The 21398-nt window shown below is 44.1% G+C and overlaps 1 pseudogene; it reads right to left on the bottom strand.

Annotated features, from left to right (window-relative positions):
• Positions 1–2512: 2512 nt before the first annotated feature.
• LOC135877852 (olfactory receptor 5M5-like) lies at positions 2513–3465 on the bottom strand (annotated as a pseudogene).
• Positions 3466–21398: the final 17933 nt, after the last annotated feature.

Raw genomic sequence — 21398 nt, 5'->3', positions numbered from 1 at the left:
CCTGACCCTATAAATGACACCCATATGCCCTAAACCCTTTTTTGTCTCTGGCCCCCTACAGTGCTATAATCAGACCCCCAGGGGCAGTGATGCTGGCCTTGCTTTGATGGGCATGTTCAATCTTCTTTGTGTTCCCCTCCCTGTTGGCAGATCAAAGCTGACCCAGCTACCCAAGTTACACCCACTTTCCGATACCACTGATCATAAAAACCAGGATTTCCCCAAGAGTGTCTTTTGTGCTTTAGCAGAAACTCTGCTACATAGGCCATTCCCCTCTCTCCCCCGTAGTATATTATTTCCTCCAAGACCTATCTCAAGCGCTGTGCAAGTTAAACAGCAACTGTGGGGAGGGGAGGTCAGTAAATGTTGGAGGTAGCACTTTGGTTTGGACTCAACTGATCGAGGTTGAGAGATGGGTTCTGAGCTCTTAACTCCTGTGCTCCAGCCTGTTTTGTCTTTCTGTCTGTTCGTTTGTAATTTAAGTCTAGTCATAACTGGTGCTCATTGTCTGTTGCACTGAGATATGTTTCTTGTTATGTCTGGTGGTTTTGCAATAAAATTATTTTGGGTTTTGGAAACCAACATCTCTGCCTTCATTGGTTGACCTGTGCTTAATTCTTTGGGGCCTCAGCGCTGTAGATAAGTAATTCTTAACCTCTTCCACACTTGGAAACCACCCACACTCTTCTATGTAGCAACATAGGGAGTTGTGACCTGTCCTAGCTGGTTGAGACCCCCAAGTTAGAAATCCTTGTTGTATGATGTTCCTGTAATGTTTGTCTAGATAGTCATTTCATTGCTTCACTTACCCTCTACTGAATAGGATCACGTGCTTACCTGTGTCATGGGCACTACATTACTAAGCACATAAAAGCAATTCCCCTTTACTGAAGCAAGAGGGGGCCGGCCTTGTTTGGTGCAGGAGAAGCTGAGGGATGAGTTAACACGTTTGCCCTTTATACACCTCTTTCCAGCAGCAGATCTCAAAGTGCTCTACAAAGGGAGAAATGGAGAGGCGGGGTTGGAAGGGACTTTTCTGATGTCAAATAGTGATTTGGGGTAGAAAACAGGATAGACGTACCAAATGTTCTGACTCCTAGTCCTGGACTTATGCATCAGACTTGTACCAATTTTCCATAACTAGGAATTTGAAGTGGGTTGGGAATTAGGAATTGGGTCTCCTTATGCAGAGTTGGTAAGAAATATTTACAGGGCCAAGATTTCAAAAATTGGGTGCCTAAAGTTAGGCCCCATAACTAATATTTAGACAGTTTGAGAGGGAGAGTTTCAAAGGTTCAAATGGTAGTTAGGCACCCAACTTCCACTGACTTTCAATTAGCTCTATTTTCAAAAATGCTGAGCACCAAGAAGCTTCTATTGACATCAAAAGGAGATTTTGGGTGCTCAGCAGTCTTGGAGATACATATTTAGGCCCAAAGATGAATTTAGCAGCCCAACTCAAGGCAGCCATTTTTGAAGATCTTAACCCTAGGACCTGGTTTTCAATGAGTTGCACTTTTGAAAATCAGGCCAGCAGTATTATAAAAATATTACCAAACCCTTCTAAACCTGACCAAAGATCATATGACAACATAGACTGAAGCTAATAAAAAAATGGAGTACCATTCTGTGGGAATTTCTGAAATTTCAATGTTTGTTTTCATCCTTTTTTTAAAATTTTTTTTTGGAGATTATTGTATGAAATGTGACATGTTGACTTTCACAACTGGAAAAGTTTCATCTTGGATTGTTGAGGTAAATTGAAATGTTTCTCTTTAGGTCAGCTCAGAATTCATCTACATCTGCTTGAGTAGCTGCAGTGCCTTCTGGGAGTTGTAGTTCTGTGTCTCATGCCCCCATTCCTTCCTCTGAGCAGGCTGCCATAGCTGATTAAATTTCCCATGATGCATCATAGTCTTACACCATGGCACCTCACCAGAGGGAATCATAGGAGTTCTCTGAACACAGTGCATCATGGGAAATGTAGTTCAACAAGGAATGCCAACCCTGAGGTCATGAGGCACTCAAACAACAGCTCCCATAAGGGACCACAGCAGCTTAGGTGAATGCAGAAATTAATGTAGAAATGATCCAAAGCAAAATATTTGGTTTAGATTTCTCACACCAGAAAGTCTAAACTAGTCTTCAAAATCAACGTTTTCTTGTGGAAAATTTCACTTTTGTGGAAAGTAGTAGCTAAAAAGACAAATTATGCCAAACTAGTTGCGTGTTCTAATTTCCACATAATGATGCACAATTTTTATTCTTTCTTTCCTATTAACTCCCTTCATGAGCTTACAATATTTTTTTTCTGTTGAATCACATTTCTATTGAAGACAAAAATTTCAAGGAAAATTCCTGATCAACCTTGATATAAATCTTGATCTATTTTTTTTTTCAGTGCTTGATCATTTCTAAAAGATATATATTATTAACAGAGAAGTGTTGAATAAGCAGTGTGAATTATGTCAAAAAAGTCTATCCGTGCCGTTTGATGGGGTATTTTTTTTAATCAGGTTCTAAACAATAGTATTTTTCTTCTTACAGTTGATGTCAGAGCATCCTTCACCTCTTTGTTCCTCAAGCTGTAGATCAGGGGGTTCAACAGGGGAATCACCAGAGTATAAAACACCGAGATGATTTTGCCCTCTTCAAGCAAATGTTTGGATTGAGGTATGCCGTAAATGCAAATGGCTGTCCCATAGAACACAGTGACGGCTGTCAGATGGGAGGTGCATGTGGAGAGGCTTTACACCTACTCTCAGTGGAGCGGATCCTCTGGATGGTGGTGAGGATGTAAATGTAGGACACAAGGATGATCGAAAATGTTGTGAGGGCAATAACCCCACAGAAGATGAAAAGCACCATCTCTGAAATGTAGGTGCTGGAGCAGGAGAGCTTGACGACTGCTGGGATGTCACAGAAGAAATGATTGATGATGTTGGAGACATGGAAGGATAATCGAAAGGCACCGCTTGTTTGAACCGAAGCACCAGTAACACCCAAGATATATGACCCAGCCACCAGCTGGGCACAGACCCTTGGGGACATGATGGTCATATAGAGCAGGGGGTTACAAATAGCCACATATCGGTCATAAGCCATCACGGCCAGGAGGAAACATTCTGTAGTTATCAATGTAGTGAAGAAGAACATTTGAGCAGCACATCCCATGTAAGGGATTGATTTCCTTTCTGACAAGAAATTCTGCATTGCCTTTGGGGCGATGGCTGAGGAGTGACAGAGGTCGACAAAAGACAAATTACTGAGGAAGAAGTACATGGCCGTGTGGAGATGGGGATTGACCCTAATTAGCACAATCAGCCCGAGATTCCCCACCAGCGTGGTGATATAGATCACTAGAAACACCATGAAGATGATGCTCTGCAGCACTGGATGGTCAGTGAATCCCAGGAGAATGAATTCGGTCACTGTAGTGTAGTTTTCCCCAGCCATGTATTCAGTATTGAGCATCTTCCAAAAGAAGGTTAAAGTATATGTTAGAATTAGAGAGGGTCTTAAAGAAAACAGTCTTTGAGTCACAATTTTTTTGTCTAGTAATTCCTCCCCTTAGACAGAAGAAATGCCTAGTCCCTGTTAAATCCCTCAGAAATACATGAGAGGTAGTGATAGGTGGGAGGCACTTTATTATAACATGGCAACTTTGAGTGCTGCCTGTAAATAGGACAATTGGGCAAATGCTTACCTTCCAGGGAAAGTATAGAGTTCACAATACCCCCTGCGAATGCTTCCAAAACTCTGGGACCGGGTGAGAGGAAGGGACAGCTGTTGAAGATGTATACATGAACATTGATAAGCCTTTATCAACACATGGAGGGGTTGCAGCAGAGGATGTGATTGGTTTCATTTTCTTAAAGTGGGATTCAGCTTTCAAAAGTCTGGGCAAAGCTGCCCTGTATGACAGCTAGGAGGCAAGCAGGTCCTACCCATAGTTTGTCTTGGGTGACTCATGTGCAACATAGTGAATGGGATTTCAAAATATAGTTGAAAGTTTTCTAAAGTTTTTTTTTCTCTCCAGTAATATGTTGTGGCAGAGAGTTCCAAAGGTTAATTATAACGCTGTGGAAATTTATCCAAAGGCTAATTATAATGTTACATTCAAAATTACTTCCTTCTATGCTTTATTCATTTTGGAATTCCATATAGGAGCACACTTGCATCTCATAAGATAAAAATAACATAGGCAATGGAACCACATATTTCAGGGCATAACCTCGTTTACTGAGATCAGGAAATCATTTCTTAAACCCATCCCTGTTTTTAAAGGAATTTATTCTTAACCTTTGCTTACTTTTTTCCCATCATTAATTTATATTGTAGTTCCATCACTTGCCTATCAGCAACTCATTACTTTTATTTTTAGCTCCCACCTGATATTTGTTTACCTGTTATTTATTGACACATTCACTGAATAGTAAAATAGTAAAAACAGGAAAAAATAATGGGGAGGGGGCTAGACTCACAAACCAGCAATAGCCCACCTTATAACTTTTAAGCCCAGTGGTTAGGGCACTCACCTGGAATGTGGGAGATCCCAGTTCAAATACCTACTCTACAGCAGGGATTTGAATCCAGGTTTTCCCTCTTGTAAGTGCATTCCTAACAACTAGCTGTAGGCTACTTGCTCTCAATCATCATTGGAGCAGGGATTTAAAGTTGGGTCTCCCAAGTTCCAGGTGAGTGCCCTAAACTTCAGGCTACAATGTCAGTCTGAACTTCTTTCTCTCTCTGGCCCAATGGCTATTCAAATCTTTTATACATAGTGGAACAGTTTCAACATGGGAGATGGAGAAATCCCAACTTAAGAATGTCTCATAGGCTGGCAGTTAGGGTACTTACTTAGCAGATGGGAGACCTTAGTTCAAATCTCTATTCCAGAGCTGGGATATGAATGCTGTCTTCCCCATCTGAGGCATGTGCTCTAATCACTGGGTTAAAAGTTACATGCTGGTTTCCTTCGCAAGCAATCTTCTAAATGTAGCCCTTTAAAAATGCCCAGAAACAAAATGTTGCAGGTTAAACAACATTTTTCATTGGATCCAAAATTGACTGGATTTGTCAGTTGTTTTTTCAGAAATTTCAGATTGTTTGACACACACCAATTTTTTTCCAGAACTGCCAGCGAATTGAAAACATCTTCATTCATGATCTGGATGATGGGATAGATTGCACCCTCAGGAAGTTCATGGATCACACTAAGCTGGGGGGAGAGGTAGGTATGCTGGAGGGTAGGGATAGGATACAGAGGGACCTGGACAAAATGGAGGACTGGCCAAAAGAAATCTGATGAGGTTCAACAAGGACAAGTGCAGAGTCCTGTACTTAGGACGGAAGAATCCCATGGCATATTGGCCTGCATTAGTAGGAGCATTGCCAGCAGATCAAGGGGAGTATTTTTAACCCACTCCCCCTCAAAAAGTTGAATTTTGCTTTTTTTTAAAAAAGCTTTTTTTTTTTTTTTTTTTTTTTTTTTTAACAAACACATGAGAAATTTCAACACCGACAGACTCCTTTCAAGAAAAATGTCAGTTTATTAAAAAAGCCATTTTCCATAGAAAAATGTGTTGGAAAATTTTCCACCAGCTATTGTTCTAGAAGCTGTCTGGCTTATGCAGAGTGGACTCAAATCCCACAGATGACATATGATGGATTCTCTACATCTTGCAGGATTTGCTCTCAATTTGCACTTTAAATCTTAGAGTTTCTCTCTGGGATGGAGGTGAGGTGGAAGAGAGAATTGAAGTACTGTGCATGATAAGTTTAATTACATGTATTTCTCAACCTTCTACTGTCCAGAGGGTAACTTAAAAGAACAAGTATGTAACAAAAACTGTGTGGCTCCTCATCTGTCAATTTCAAAGCACATTAATCCTAATTATTCTCCATTCTACAGATTCGCAAAGCTCAGGTAGACAAAGTTTTAAGCAATTTGCCCAAAGTCACACTGCAAGTCAATAGCAGAGTGAAGAATAGAATACAGGTCTCCTACATCACATCCTACAGTTTTCTCCAGCTGACCACATTGCCTCATGTATAAGAATGCTGAATTAACATACTGCCCTACTCTGTCCATTATTAAACTAACATAATTGAAATGGGAATGGATTAAGAAAGGTATTTTGTATCTATTAATTTCAATTTCTGGATCATCACAGTTTGATTTCTATGACACTGCACCTGATTATACATTTGTCCTCGCTCTGTTATTAGACCATCATTTCACATCTGAGTTAAAAACGGTTCTTCTTTGACATTCTCTGGAAAACTCCACCTACTGTACCACTGAAGATATTCAGATAGACAGCTCTTCATACTAGCTTCAGTGTAACCCACAACCACAGAACCTACCTGCATCAGAAACATACTCATCCACTCAGATTCCAAAGGATCCGTTATTTGATCTGGTAGAGTTCTTTATTATGGGTTTTGGTCATCATTGGAGATGCAATTCTCTTGATGTCCTTCTCAGAACCTAACCTCAGGCAGGTGCTTCATTTGCAATTAAGAGCTACCTTAGTGCCTTTTGAATCAGAAAAGCCCTTGGGAAATTAACAAAGTATCTTGAAACTTCTCTTTAATTTGAAGTGATTCAGTACACTTTGGACTCATCCCTCTATTCCATGTAGTGCACACACATAACAATCCCTTCATATCACTCTGTTTGAAAAAGATGTTATATGTTTTAAAGTGAAATTTTTTTTGCTGGTGAATGGCATTAGGTTGACCTAGCAGCCCTTCTGTATGAAATCCATACAACAGGTACAACATGGGTAGTAACTGTACAATCCCCAGCTACACACACTGCCCCAACCTGGAGAAGCCAAATGAAAGGGGAGGACAATCTCCATGACTTTCATCCTTGGCCTTTTTGGCAAAAAGAGGGCACATAAGACTGTGTTGTGACCAGGTGCATTGGATGGGCTACACTGAGAATGCCAAACTCAGACAGTCCCCCAAAATGCTGATTTATTCTATAATTAGATTCACCAAGCCAGTAACAAAAGAGCCTCTGCAGTGCCACACTGGGTAACCAGAAGCCAAACACAGTCCAACTCCCTGCTCAAAGCAGGACCAACCCCAACTAAATCATCCCAGCCAGGCTTTGTCAAGCCAGGCCTTAAAAACCTCTAAGGGTGGAGAGTCCATCACCTCCCTAGGTAACCCATTCCAGTGCTTCACCACTCTCCTAGTGAAATAGTGTTTCCTAATATGCAACCTAGACCTCCCGCACTGCAACTTGAGAACATTGCTCCTTGTTCTGCCATCTGCCACCACTGAGAACAGCCGAGCTCCATCCTCTTTGGAACCCCCCCTTCAGGTAGTTGAAGGCTGCTATCAAATCCCCCCTCACTCTTCTCTTCTGCAGACTAAATAAACCCAGTTTCCCCAGCCTCTCCCCATAAGTCATGTGCCCCAGGCCCCTAATCATTTTTGTTGCCCTCTGCTGGACTCTCTCCAATTTGTCCACATCCTTTCTGTAATGGGGGGCCCAAAACTGGATGCAATACTCCAGATGTGGCCTCACCAGTGCTGAATAGAGGGAAATAATCACTTCCCTCAATCTCCTAGGCAATGCTCCTACTAATGCAGCCCAACTATGCGAACCTGCTGAGGGTGCAATCCATCCCATCATCCAGATTATTAATGAAGATGTTGAACAAAACTGGCCCCAAGACCGACTCCAGGGGCACTCCGCTTAATACTGGCTGCCAACTAGACATGGAGCCATTGATCACTGCCTGTTGAGCCTGACAATCTAACCAGCTTTCTATCCACCTTATAGTCCATTCATCCAATCCATACTTCTTTAACTTACTGGCAAGAATACTGTGGGAGACCGTATCAAAAGGCTTGCTAAAGTCAGGGTGTATCACGTCCACCACTTTCCCCATATCCACAGAGCCACTTATCTCATTATAGAAGGCAATCAGGCTAGTCAGGCATGACTTGCCCTTCGTGAATCCATGTTGACTGTTCCTGATCACCTTCCTCTCCTCCAAAAGCTTCAAAATGGATTCCTTGAGGACCTTCTCCATGATTTTTCCAGGGATTGAGGTAGTTCCCTGGATACGCCTTCTTCCCTTTTTAAAAGGTGGGCACTATATTTGCCTTTTTCCAATTGTCTGGGACCTCCCCCGATCACCATGAGTTTTCAAAGATAATGGCCAATGGCTCTGCAATCACATCAGCCAACTCCCTCAGCACTCTCAGAGGTGTTGCACTCATTGTCTTGTGCATGTCCAGCTTTTCTAAATAGTCCTTAACCTACTCTTTCACCACTGAGGGCTGCTCACCTCCTCCCCATACTGTGCTGCCCAATGCAGCAGCCTGGGAGCTGACTTTGTCTGTGAAGACCGAGGCAAAAAAAGCATTGTGTACTTCAGCTTTTTCCACATCATCTGTCACTAGGTTGCCTCCCCCATTCAGTAAGGGTCCCACACTTTCCCTAACCTTCTTCTTGTTGCTAATAAAACTGTAGAAACCCTTCTTGTTACCCTTCACATCCCTTGCTAGCTGCAACTCCAATTGTGCTTTGGCCTTTCTGATTACACGCCTGCATGGTCGAGCAATATTTTTATACTTTTCCCTAGTCATCTGTCCAAGTTTCCACTTCTTGTAAGTTTCCTTTTTGTGTTTAAGCTCACCGAAGATTTCTCTGTTAAGCCAAGTTGGTCTCCTGCCATATTTGCTATTCTTTATGCACATTGGGATGGTTTGTTCCTGCGCCCTCAATAAGGCTTCTTTAAAATACAGCCGGATCTCCTGGACTCCTTTCCCCCTCATATTAACCTCCCAGGGGATCCTGCCCATCAGTTCCCTGAGGGAGTCAAAGTCTGCTTTTCTGAAGTCCAAGGTCCATATTCTGTGGCTCTCCTTCCTTCCTTTTGTCAGGATTCTGAACTCGATCATCTCATGGTCACTGCTGCCCTGGTTGCCACCCACTTCTACTTCCCTTACTAATTCTTCCTTTTTTGTGAGCAGCAGCTCAAGAGGAGCATGGCCCCTAGTTGGTTCCTCCAGCACTTGTACCAGGAAGTTGTCCCCAACACTCTCCAAAAACTTCCTGGATTGTCTGTGCATTGCTGTATTGCTCTCCCAGCAGATGTCAGGGTGATTGTATTCCCCCAGGAGAACCAGGGCCTGTGATCTGGAAACTTCTGTTAGTTGTCTGAAGAAAGCCTCGTTCACCTCATCCTCCTGGTCTGGTGGTCTATAGCAGACGCGTACCACGACATCACCCTTGTTGCTCTTATCTCTAAATAGCAACAGGGGGTCCTGTGGCACCTTTGAGACTAACAGAAGTATTGGGAGCATAAGCTTTCGTGGGTAAGAACCTCACTTCTTCAGATGCAAGTTATCTCTAAATGAAACCCAAAGACTCTCAACAGGCTTTTCTCCCGTTTCATACTGGAGCTCTGAACAATCATACTGCTCTCTTTCATACAGTGCAACTCCTCCACCCTTTCTCCACTGCCTGTCCTTCCTGAACAGTTTATACCCATCCATGACAGTGCTCCAGTCATGTGAGTTACCCCACCAAATTTATGTTATTCCAAGCACATCATAGTTCCTTGACTGTGCCAGGACTTCCAATTCTTCCTGCTTGTTTCCCAGGCTTCTTGCATTCATGTACAGGCACCTAAGATAACTAGCTGATTGCCCAACATTCTCGGTATGAATCAGGAGGCCTCCCCTGTTGCACCCTCCTCCTTGTGTTTCCTCCTGGTATCCCACTTCCCCACTTACCTTAGAGCTTATGTCTGAATCCCCCTGTGAACCTAATTTAAAGCCCTCCTCACTAGGTTAGCAAGCCTGCCTGCGAAGATGCTCTTCCCTCTCTTCGTTAGGTGGATCTCATCTCTTCCTAGTGATCCTTCTTCTGGGAACAATATCCCATGGTCAAAGAATCCAAAGCCCTCTCTCCGACACCATGTGCGTAACCACACATTTACTTCCACAGTTCAATGGTCCCTACCTGGGCCTTTTCCTTCAACAGGGGAGGATAGATGAGAACATGACTTTTAGGGCATCACAAATGTTTCCAAGTTCATAGCAAAGGGGCTTCAAAGCATCAGTGCGACTCTCCCATCTTGTCTGACTAAATGGTTTCACAGTTCGAGAATTCACACAATTCAGAATCTCCCAACGGCATGTTAAGCCATTATTCTCTTTTGCACACCATTGTCTTTACCCTTCATATTACTCCCATTATTATTGCCTTGGCCATGTAAGTTTTTAACAGATAATGACACTGTTTCAAGCTCTTGTAGAATAGTTTCAGTCATAAATGCTCCAGTCATCTCCTTCAGTGGTACAAAACCCAAAAAATGTTCCTTTATGAGCACTTCAACATTATCTTCATCTGCAGACTTTTCCTTATCCACAAAATGAATGATCATCATCATTTGTTCAACATGACTCACATCTGGTGTACAGTCCAGTATTATTGAAAAGTTTTTGCAGAATGGGCAGCTTCTACAATTTTCTTTTTAATGGCATTTGCTAGGATTTGAATCAGTTCATTCTGCATATTTTTTCCTGTGTTTCATGATCAGTTATTTTACGTAGATGCTCCTTCATGACTGGATCAAACAAAGCTAGGTATTCAACAAATTTTAAAAAGTTTCCATTACTTGGAGTGTACAATTTTCATTTCTACCGCGGCCATGGAATGCTAAATTTTGCCCACCAAGAACTCTCACTAAAGCAATCGGACGCTCTAATATTTGTTACCAATATTCTTCTTTTTCCTTGATCACATGTAAATTTTCTTCATCGATAGTTTCTCCTTTTTTCAATCGTAATTCAAGTTCTTTCCAATTTTGAAGACATTCCAAATGTTCTGTACTTCTTTCATGTGAAGAGAGAATTGAAGATATGTTTTTCCAGTCCTTTGAACCATTTTCAGTAAGTGATGTACCAATTGCTTGATTTCTAAACAATTGCAGCAAAAGCAAAACACAGAGTCTTTCGACACTGAATATTGTAACCAGTTTTGATGAATTTCTTCCCCATTAATGAGTTTCCTCTTGTAATGCCGAGCAGAGAATTTTCTTTTATTTCCATCCTTAGGGAAGGGAAATTCATGAACTTGTTCGGGTCCATGTTCCACGAGAATTTGCTGCACACTGTCATCACATCTGGGCTATGAAGCTGGGTCCCCATACTGTAACTTATTTGTAACTTCCTCATCCTTTCTTCCTTCTACTTCATTTACTTCAATTTCTGCAAGTGTCTCTAAAGGTGAATAAATTTTCTCCACTTCCATATCAGTCTGATGCTGTGAGTTGCCTTCATCTAGAAGTAAGTATCCATCATCTTGAGTTTCCAAACTGCTTTTTTGTGGATGTGAGCTACCTTTATCTCGAAGTAATATACCTTCATCTTGATGTTCCAAATGCTTCCATGCGGATGTGAGCTAACCTCCTCTCCAAGTAAAATTCCTTCATCTGGATGTTGTGAACTGCTTCATCTTTATTTGGATTAAAGAGAAGATATTTCAGGAAGGATCCCTGCTGTTTTTGCTTGGTCCTTTTCCTTCTCAGTCTTTCATTTATGATACTCAACTCCTGGGGGTTTTCTTTTTCCTCTTTCTGCCATGGGACATTTGAATATTGTTATGTACTGTGCTCCCGACTGCAAGCATTATAGCATTAAGGAGGGCTGACACACCCACCACGTGGTTGTCAATTTAAACCACATTGCAGCCATCCCAACACGTCTTTTCACTGCTTAAAGGTTCAATGATTAGTAACATACACTCACTTACCTATTAAAACAGTTAGGGTATGTCTACACTACGGGATTACTCCGAATTTACAGAATTCAATTTTGGGCAACCGATTGTATAAAGTCGAGTGCATGCGGCCACAGTAAGCACATTAATTCGGCGGTGTGCGTCCATGTACCGACTTCCGGAGCGTTGCACTGTGGGTAGCTATCCCATAGCTATCCCATAGTTCCTGGAGTCTCCCCCACCCATTTGAATTCTGGGTTGAGATCCCAATGCCTGATGGGGCAAAAAACATTGTCGTGGGTGATTCTGGGTACATCCTCCCCCTCCCTCCGTGAAAGCAACGGCAGACAACTGTTTCACGCCTTTTTTCCTGGGTGAACTGTGCAGACGCTATACCACGGCAATCATGGAGCCTGCTCAGCTCAAGACAGCAGTCATGAACATTGTAAACACCTCGCGCATTATCGTGCAGTTTATGCTGAACCAGGACCTGAAAAACCAGGCTAGGAGGAGGCGGCTACGGCAGCGTGGCGACAAGAGTGATGAGGACATGGACACAGAATTCTCTCAAACCGTGGGCCCCGGCGCTTTGGAGATCATGTTGTTAATGGGGCAGGTTCTACTCATGGAATGCCGATTCTGGGCCCGGGAAACAAGCACAGACTGGTGGGTCCGCATAGTGTTGCAGGTATGGGATGATTCCCAGTGGCTGCGAAACTTGCGCATGCGTAAGGGTGCTTTCATGGAACTTTGTGACTTGCTTTCCCCTGCCCTGAAGCGCCAGAATACCAGGATGAGAGCAGCCCTCACAGTTGAGAAGCGAGTGGCGATAGCCCTGTGGAAGCTTGCAATGCCAGTCAGTCGGAAATCAATTTGGAGTGGGCAAATCTACCGTGGGGGCTGCTGTGGTGCAAGTAGCCAAAACAATCGCTGAGCTGCTGCTACCAAATATAGTGACTCTGGGAAATGTGCAGGTCATAGGAGATGGCTTTGCTGCAATGGGATTCCCTAACTGTGGTGGGGCGATAGATGGAACCCATATCCCTATCTTGGCACCAGAGCACCAGGGCAGCCAGTACATAAACCGTAAGGGGTACTTTTCAATGGCACTGCAAGCACTGGTGGATCACAAGGGACGTTTCACCAACGTCAACGTGGGATGGCTGGGAAGGGTTCATGATGCTCGCGTCTTCAGGAACACTAATCTGTTTAAATGGCTGCAGGAAGGGATTTACTTCCCAGACCAGAAAATAACCGTTGGGGATGTTGAGATGCCTATAGTTATCTTTGGGGTCCCAGCCTACCCCTTAATGCCATGGCTTATGGAGCCATACACAGGCAGCCTGGATAGTAGTCAGGAGCTGTTAAACTACAGGCTGAGCAAGTGCAGAATGGTGGTAGAATGTGCCTTTGGACGTTTAAAGGGTCGCTGGCGCACTTTACTGACTCGCTCAGACCTCAGCCAAACCAATATTCCCATTGTTATTGCTGCTTACTGTGTGCTCCACAATCTCTGTGAGAGTAAGGGGGAGACCTTTATGGCGAGGTGGGAGGTTGAGGCAAGTCACCTGGCCGCTGATTACGCACAGCTAGACACCAGGGCGATTAGAAGAGCACACCAGGAAGCGCTGCACATCAGAAAGCTTTGAAAACTAGTTTCATGACTGGCCAGGCTACGGTGTGAAAGTTCTGTTTGTTCCTCCTTGATGAAAACCCACCCCCTTGATTGACTCATTCCCTGTAAGTAACCCACCCTCCCCCCTTCGATCACAGCTTGCTTTCAAAGGAAATAAAGTCACTATCGTTTATAAATCATGTATTCTTTATTAATTGATTATAAACATAGGGAGAGAACTGACAAGGTAGCCCGGGTGGGGTTTGGGAAGAGGATAGGAGGGAAGGAAAAGGCCACTAAAAAAGTTCAAAATAATGACAGCCTTTTGCTTGGGCTATCCACTGGGGTGGAGTGGCAGGGTGCACGGAGCCTCCCCCCCCACGTTCTTACACGTCTGGGTGAGGAGGCTATGGAACTTGGGGAGGGGGAAGGGCAGTTATACAGGGGCTGCAGCAGCACTCTGTGATCCTGCTGCCGTTCCTGAAGCTCCACCAGACACCGGAGCATGTCTGTTTGTTCACGCAGCAGCCCCAGCATTGCATCCCGCCACCTCTCATCTCGAGCATCCCTCCTCTCCTCACGTTGGTCCCTCCTGTCCTCACGTTGGTCCCTCCTGTCCTCACGTTCACTGACATCTTTCCTGTACTTTGATACTGTGTCCTTCCACTCATTCAGATGAGCTCTTTCATCGTGGGTCGATTGCATGATTTCAGAGAACATTTAGTCTCACATGCATTTTTTTTGCCGCCTTATCTGAGATAGCCTTCGGGTTGGAGGAGGGAGGCTTGAAAAATTTGCAGCTGCGGGAGGGAGGGAAAAAAGGGAGAGAAGTATTTAAAAAGATACATTTTACAGAACAATGCTTATACTCTTTCACGGTGAACAACACTATTCACATTACATAGCACATGTGATTTTGGTACAAGGTCGCATTTTGCATCTTAATATTGAGTGCCTGCGGCTTTGGTGTTAGAGATCACAGACGCAGGTCTGGGCAACAGAATTCAGCTTGCATGCAGCCACGGTAAGCCATTGTCTTTCGGCTTCTGCAACCTTCATTAAAGCAGCGCCCTCCTTTCCCATACCAAGCAAAGCCTGTTGAGTGCTGCGGTTTTCCTGTTAACGTGCAGCAGCAGAAACCAAACTAACCCCCCCCCACCACCCATCCAATTCTCTGGGATGATCGCTTTACCCCTCCCCCCACCGCATGGCTGGTATCAGGGAAGATCCCTGCTAGCCAAACGCGAAAAGCTCAGCACCAATGCCCGCCCCCCCCCCCCCGCTTGGCTAACTGCAGGGAAGGATTTCTTTTCAGCCACAGGCAAACAGCCCAGTAGGAACGGCCACCTCTGTCCCCTTAATTAAATTCCCGTATTTCAACCAGGTTCCCATGAACGATATCACTCTCCTGAGGATAACACAGCGAGATAAAGAACGGATGTTGCTTGAATGCCAGCAAACACCGGGACCATACGCTGCCAGGCTTTGTCATGCAATGATACCAGATTACTTGCTACTAGCATGGCGTGGTCAAGTGTCCTACCATGGAGGATGGAATAAGGCTGCACTGCCCAGAAACGTTCTGCAAAGGCTTTTGGAGTACCTCCAGGAGAGCTTCATGGAGATGTCCCTGGAGGATTTCCGCTCCATCCCCAGACATGTTAACAGACTTTTCCAGTAGCTGTACTGTCCGCGAATGCACCCCTAGTCCGCAGGGCAAATTAATCATTAAAAAACGCTTGCTTTTAAACCATGTTTTATATTTACAAAGGTATACTCACCAGAGGTCCCTTCCATGGCTTCATGGTCTGGGATACCGCCTTGGGAGGTTTGGGAGGGTACTTCAGTCAGGCTGAGAAAAAGATCCTGGCTGTTGGGGAGAATGGAGTGCTGTGTGCTCTCCGCAAGCTCGTCCTCCTCCTCATCTTTCCCGTCTGCAGAATCCTCAGGCATGGCTGAGAGTACCCCCTCCTCGGAATCCACGGTCAGGGGTGGGGTAGTGGTGGCGGCCCCCCCTAGAATTGCATGCAGCTCAGCGTGGAAGCGGTATGTCTGCGGCTCTGCCCCGGACTTTCCGTTTGCTTCTGGTACGCTTGTCTGAGCTCCTTAACTTTCACGCGGCACTGATATGAGTCCCTGTTGTGGCCTCTCTCCATCATGCCCTTGGAGATTTTTTCAAATGTTTTGGCATTTCGTCTTTTGGAACGTAGTTCTGCTAGCACGGAATCCTTTCCCCATATAGCGATCAGATCCAATACCTCCCGTACGGTCCATGCTGGTGCTCTTTTTCAGTTCTCGGATTGCATGGTTACCTGTGCTGATGAGCTATGCGTGGTCACCTGTGCTCTCCACGCTGGGCAAACAGGAAATGAAATTCAAAAGTTCGCAGGGCTTTTCCTGTCTACCTGGCCAGTGCATCCGAGTTCAGATTGCTGTCCAGAGCGGTCACAATGGTGCACTGTGGGATAGCTCCAATACCGTCAAATTTCGTCCACACTAACCCTAATTCGAACCGGCAATGTTGATTTCAGCACTACTCCCCTCGTCGGAGAGGAGTACAGAAATCGATTTTAAGAGCCCTTTATGTCGAAGTAAATGGCTTCGTTGTGTGGATGGGTGCAGGGTTAATTAGATTTAACGCTGCTAAATTCAACCTAAACTCATAGTGTAGACCAGGCCTTAGGGCTGGTCTACACTAACCCCCCCACTTCGGACTAAGGTACGCAAATTCAGCTACGTTAATAACGTAGCTGAATTCGAAGTACCTTAGTCCGAAGTTACCGCGGTCCAGACGCGGCAGGAAGGCTCCCCCGTCGATGCTGCGTACTCCGCTCGCCGAGCTGGAGTACCAGCGTCGAAGGCGAGCACTTCCGGGATCGATCCGGGGCACTTCCGGGATCGATCCGGGATCGATTTATCGCGTCTTAACCAGACGCGATAAATCGAACTCAGAAAATCGATTGCTTACATCCGGACCCGGATGTAAGTGAAGACGTACCCCAAGCTACAGCATTTACACAGAAACAAAATGACCTTTTTTGACATTATAACCCGACACCAGTTGTTTGGAAAGTAATCCCCTTCCTCACGGTTATCCTCTTGAAGTGTGACATCATCACTTTCGTAGTCTATTAAGCTTTAACGCTGTTACTTTTCTTTTATGGACCTTATTTATTACATGTGAACCAGTTATAACAAAGAAAAGTTCATAATTATACAGCCCGATAATAACGCTAAGGTTAATAACGCTTAAAGATACTCACATTTTGGATTTATAATGCTGAAAGACATTATTCTTTATTCTTTGGCACCAAGAAACACAATTTTTCCACAGTATTCTCTCGATTCTTAACCATCTACCTGCGACGTGTGTTTAAAATGACCGTTTGACATGTAAAAACTCAAGATATCTCCGTTCTACATGAATTTCCGGCTATGTGACCTTGATGTATATTCGAGTTAGATGTCACTAGCATTGCAGCTCTTGCCGCTGGTGGATGTGTTTCATTGTGGCTGAGTTATTGCTTATCAAAATTGCGGAATGGGTCATCTTGACTCTACGTCGCAAATTAAATTTTTTTGCTAAAATATTATTTATTTTTGCAGTAAATAAAAGATTTGACATATTAATACATTATCAGAAATGTAGAGAAATGAATTATAATTCATATTCCCTCCGTACGTGCACCAGAATTGAAATAATGACATCTTCATTATTTTATTCGTATTTTTTTCATCTTTTTCAATTTTTTTCATTTTATTTTTTTAATTTGATTTTTTTCCTTGAATTTGGTGCCCCATTTAACTTGGCACCCTAGGCGACTGCCTAGTTCGCCTATATGGATGGGCCGCCCCTGCCCACAGAAAACTGATACATTTGCCGTGAACAGCCTACTCCCAGATTAGAGATTTCTGAGTTTGCCTGGGAATTAGAGATGTTAGCAAGATGCTTTAAATCCTGCTTGTTGCTTAACGACTTATTTTTAACAAAAGAAAACCAAATTTTCTTTCCTTTCAGGCCTTAAGCAGGCCATAGAATGTCATCCAGTTACTCATATGTTGAGCCCAATAACTTGTGTTTGAATAAAGCATCTCTTCCAGAAAGCTTGGAGAATGTGAAGAGGGGACATTAAACTTCCTCAGTGAAATTGTAATTGCAGAAGACAGGTAAGATGTACTGTAACGCTGCATTATACTGTAGCTTGTAAATCCCTCACAAAGACCACCAAGGGTCTAGAAGATCAATGACCATCCATTTTGCCCAAATTAGGGGTGTATGTGTGGCCAGGTTTGATTAAAATAAAAAACATTCCTAACCTGATTCCAAAGTTCTCGATCACTTTTTAGAACACCCACGCGTGTTGTTAACATGGTTAAAATCAGTGAGTTAAAGAAGGAATGAGTGTGGTATTTTGTCCATTCATGTTTTGTTGTTGATGTTGTCGTCGTTATTGACCTGACATTTAAAAATCAGTTTCATAGTAGCTAGTTGTAGTGGACACAGCCTGAGTCAGCAGTGGCAGAAAGGTGTCCTTATGTGCTCTCAGTGATCTATGTGAATTTAGCTAGTGAGCCAGCAAAATGACTACACTCCCTTTGGAATCAGTTGTCCCTCAAAGCTGGCATTCTGAGAAGAGAGGCCAAAGGATGACCAGATGCAGAGTATCAAAGTGTACCCCACTGGTGTTTGTATGTTATGGTTCCTGTTCTGAAGATATGGGTTGGTACAGTACATAGTAATGGAGCTTTTGCTCAAGCTGTCACAGCTTGGGGGAGTTAGGAAAAAAAAAGAAAAGCTCTGGAGGTCCCTGGTTCAAACCCTGGCATGTCAGTCAAGAGTTGGTCATCACAAATTCTTAGTGGCTGGGTAGGGTGCTTCTGCTTTGCAGGAGGACGGCAGTTTCCAAAACTGTCATCCACACTAAATTCCCCTGAAAAATAAACACCATGATTAATGGCCTTCTCCATCTATGACATTTCTGAAATCCACCACTTCTTCCTCTCAGGCCCTCCCGTCTCTCATATCTTCACTCTCCAGTCCATCCAACATGCACATAGTATTATCAGGTTTCACTCATTGCCCGGACAGTGTAGCCCCATCACTCTCTCCCGGTCTTTCCTCATTAAATGTGGTCTCCTCATCTTCACTTTTAAGGCTCTACATGACGGTGCCCCTACCTACATATCAAAACAAATTTCCTATTCCCCCTGTCACTATCTGCGATCCAGTCAACCCTTCTCCATGTTGCTCCCTTTGTCTATAATCATAGAATCATAGAATATCAGGGTTGGAAGGGACCTCAGGAGGTCATCTAGTTCAACCCCCTGCTCAAAGCAGGACCAATTCCCAACTAAATCATCCCAGCCAGGGCTTTGTCAAGCCGGGCCTTAAAAACCTCCAAAGAAGGAGAATCTACCACCTCCCTAGGTAACGCATTCCAGTGCTTCACCACCCTCCTAGTGAAAAAGTTTTTCCTAATATCCAACCTAGACCTCCCCCACTGCAACTTGAGACCATTGCTCCTTGTTCTGTCATCTGCCACCACTGAGAACAGCCGAGCTCCATCCTCTTTGGAACCCCTCCTCAGGTAGTTGAAAGCAGCTATCAAATCCCCCCTCATTCTTCGCTTCTGGAGACTAAATAATCCCAGTTCCCTCAGCCTCTCCTCATAAGTCATGTGCTCCAGACCTCTAATCATTTTTGTTGCCCTCCGCTGGACTCTTTCCAATTTTTCCACATCCTTCTTGTAGTGTGGGGCCCAAAACTGGACACAGTATTCCAGATGAGGCCTCACCAATGTCGAATAAAGGGGAACGATCACGTTCCTCGATCTGCTGGCAATGCCCCTACTTATACAGCCCAAAATGCCGTTAGCCTTCTTGGCAACAAGAGCATACTGTTGACTCATATCCAGCTTCTCGTCCACTGTGACCCCTAGGTCCTTTTCTGCAGAACTGCTACCCAGCCATTCGGTCCGTAGTCTGTAGCAGTGCATGGGATTCTTCCGTCCTAAGTGCAGGACTCTGCACTTGTCCTTGTTGAACCTCATCAGGTTTTTTTTGGCCCAATCCTCTAATTTGTCTAGGTCCCTCTGTATCTGATCCCTACCCTCTAGTGTATCTACCACGCCTCCCAGTTTAGTGTCATCTGCAAATTTGCTGAGAGTGCAATCCACACCATCCTCCAGATCATTAATAAAGATATTAAACAAAACTGGCCCCAGGACCGACCCTTGGGGCACTCCGCTTGAAACCGGCTGCCAACTAGACATGGACCCGTAGAGCCCGACGATATAGCCAGCTTTCTATCCACCTTACAGTCCATTCATCCAGCCCATACTTCTTTAACTTGGCGGCAAGAATACTGTGGGAGACCATATCAAAAGCTTTGCTAAAGTCAAGGAATAACACATCCACTGCTTTCCCCTCATCCACAGAGCCAGTTATCTCATCATAGAAGGCAATTAGGTTAGTCAGGCATGACTTGCCCTTGGTGAATCCATGCTGACTGTTCCTGATCACTTTCCTCTCCTCTAAGTGTTTCATAATTGATTCCTTGAGGACTCTACTTCCACCACTCAGCTTTTCATGCCTGGAACAGCCTCATCAGACATCAGCCTGCATCTGACACCCTTTCAAACTCACTTCCTTCAATTAACTTTCCAGCCATCGCCTCTACACCTGCTCTAATGCCCAGCATTACTCAGAACACACAACATGGATGCATATATCTCTGGAATTCCTTACTCAAACTACCCCAGAGTTGGACCACTAACCCTACTCCTACACTGTAGCAGTGCATGGGATTCTTCCGTCCTAAGTCCTAAGTGTTCCAGGCATGAAAAGCTGAGTGGTGGAAGTAGAGTCCTCAAGGAATCAATTATGAAACACTTAGAGGAGAGGAAAGTGATCAGGAACAGTCAGCATGGATTCACCAAGGGCAAGTCATGCCTGACTAACCTAATTGCCTTCTATGATGAGATAACTGGCTCTGTGGATGAGGGGAAAGCAGTGGATGAGGAAAAGCAATTTTCAAGATAATCCAAGTCACACAGAAAAATCAGCTATTAAACGGTATGCTAATTTCTCCCTTAATTATAGCAGAACTATACAACTCCTAAATCTTCTGCCTCTTGTCTCTCCCTTCCTTGTTCTACCTTTGGCTCTTGTAATAATTTGCTGTGTTTGTCTGATTCAGTTTCTATCTACTGTTCTCATTACAGAAGCATCTGAGTACCTCACAGTCTTTCATCTATGTACCCTCACAGGTCCCCGTGAGGTAGGGAAGTGCTATTATCCCAATTTTACAGATGAGGAATCGAGGCACAGAGAGACTAAAGGCTTGTCTATACAGGGACATCCATAACAGTTAATCTGAATGAACTAAAGGCATGAATTTGAAGTGGATTTGTGGGGGGGAAAGAATTAGATAAGTTCATGGAGGATGGGTCCATCAATGGCTATTAGCCAAGATGGTCAGGGACACAACCCCATGCTCTGGTTGTCCCTAAACCATCAACTGGTAGAAGCTGGGACTGAATGACAGGGAATCACTTGAAATTGCCCCGTTCTGTTCATTCTCTCTGAAACATCTGGCACTGACCACTGTTAGAGACAGGATACTGGGCTAGATGGATCCTTGGTCTGATAGAGTATGGCCATTTTTATGTTAATTGCATTAAACTCCTGTGTGGACACTGTTATTCAGAGTTAAAGTGGCCTGCCTTTGGTTTAGTTTAATTCACTTTGGAACCCCCACACTGTGCTATCTTCACAGCTATTGCTCCCTGCACTAGCTCAATTCAAACTAGTTCAGGTAAGTTAGCCTATGTGCTGCTTTTGCTCTATAGATATTCTGTGACTTGCCCAAGGCCCCCTGGGAAGTTTGTGGCAGAGTAAGGAATCGGAGCTGAGTCTCCCAAGCCTTAGGCCATTGCCCTAATCAATGGACCATCCTTCCTCTTTTTGTAAATTGGAAACCCTTAGGCTTTGGGATTGTTTCTGCTACTATTTATGTAAATCACT

The sequence above is a fragment of the Emys orbicularis genome, chromosome 4 (genome assembly GCF_028017835.1).
Source record: "Emys orbicularis isolate rEmyOrb1 chromosome 4, rEmyOrb1.hap1, whole genome shotgun sequence".
NCBI lineage: Eukaryota > Metazoa > Chordata > Testudines > Emydidae > Emys > Emys orbicularis.
Note: the sequence above shows the minus strand (reverse complement) of the source record. Positions and strands in the feature narration are given on the sequence as shown.